Below are 1,359 nucleotides of genomic sequence, written 5' to 3' on the forward strand. Positions count from 1 at the left end.
CAAAATTTCAGCATATTGAATCCAACAATGTATAAAAAGGATAATATATCACATAATCAAATGGGGTTTATTTCAGAAATGCAAGGTTGTTTTGACATAGGAAGTCGATCAGAATTATTAACCACTTTACTAGAATAAAGCAACAAGCCATAAAATAATCTCAATAGATGTAGAAAGTACATTTACTAAAATTCAACTCATATTCCTGATAAATACTCTCAGAAAACTAGGAATTGAAGGAAACCTCCCCAACCAGAAAAAGGCCATTAATAACAGTAACAAAAAAAATCAAAAAACATGGCTAATAACATACTTAATCATGAAACTAGAATGTTTTCTCCTAAGATCAGGAACAAAGCAAGGTTGTCCATGCTCACTCCTCCTAACTAGTGAGTGCAATGCAGCAAAAAATCCTGAGAAATTTCCAAAACACTTACTGGAAGTAATAATTGTTTTTAATAAGATTACAGCATTCCAGGTCAGAATATAAAGATCAGTTGCATTGTGTATACTGTTAGCAATTGCAAATTGAAATTTTAAAATGCTACTTGTAATAGCACAATAAATCACTTAGGAATGAATTCAATGAAAGATGTGCAAGACCTCTATACTTGTTATTGTCAGACATCTTCATTTTTGCCGATCAAATGGTTATATCATATCTTACTGTGGCTAGATTACAATTCCCTAATCATTAATGATGTTGAACATCTCTTCATGAATTTATTGACCATATTGACCATATGTGTTTTCTCTTAGAAATGTCTGTTCATACTATTTGCTCACATATTGTTTGCTTTTCCCATTGATTTGTACGATGTCCTTTTTTTTTTTTTTTTTTTCTGAGACAGAGTCTCACTCTGTCACCAGACTGGAGTGCAGTGGCACAATCTCAGCTCACTGCAACCTTCGCCTCCTGGGTTCAAGTGATTCTCTTACCTCAGCCTCCTGAGTAGCTGGAATTACAGGTGCGTGCCACCACACCCAGCTAATTTTTGTATTTTTTGGTAGAGATGGGGTTTCACCATGTTGGCCAGGCTGGTCTCAAACTCCTGACAATATGATCCACCCGCCTCAGCCTCCCAAAGTGCTGGGATTTCAGGCGTGAGCCACCATGCCCAGCCTGTAGGATGTCTTTAAACATTCTTGATATTAATACTTTGTCAGTTGTATGAATTTCAGATACCTGCTGCCAGTTTGCAAATTGCTTGATTAATAATCCCTTGTTAGGGCCGGGCGCGGTGGCTCAAGCCTGTAATCTCAGCACTTTGGGAGGCCGAGATGGGCGGATCACGAGGTCAGGAGATCGAGACCGTCCTGGCTGACACGGTGAAACCCCGTCTCTACTAAAAAATACAA

Source organism: Papio anubis, chromosome X, assembly GCF_008728515.1.
Source record: "Papio anubis isolate 15944 chromosome X, Panubis1.0, whole genome shotgun sequence".
NCBI classification, from domain to species: Eukaryota; Metazoa; Chordata; class Mammalia; order Primates; family Cercopithecidae; genus Papio; species Papio anubis.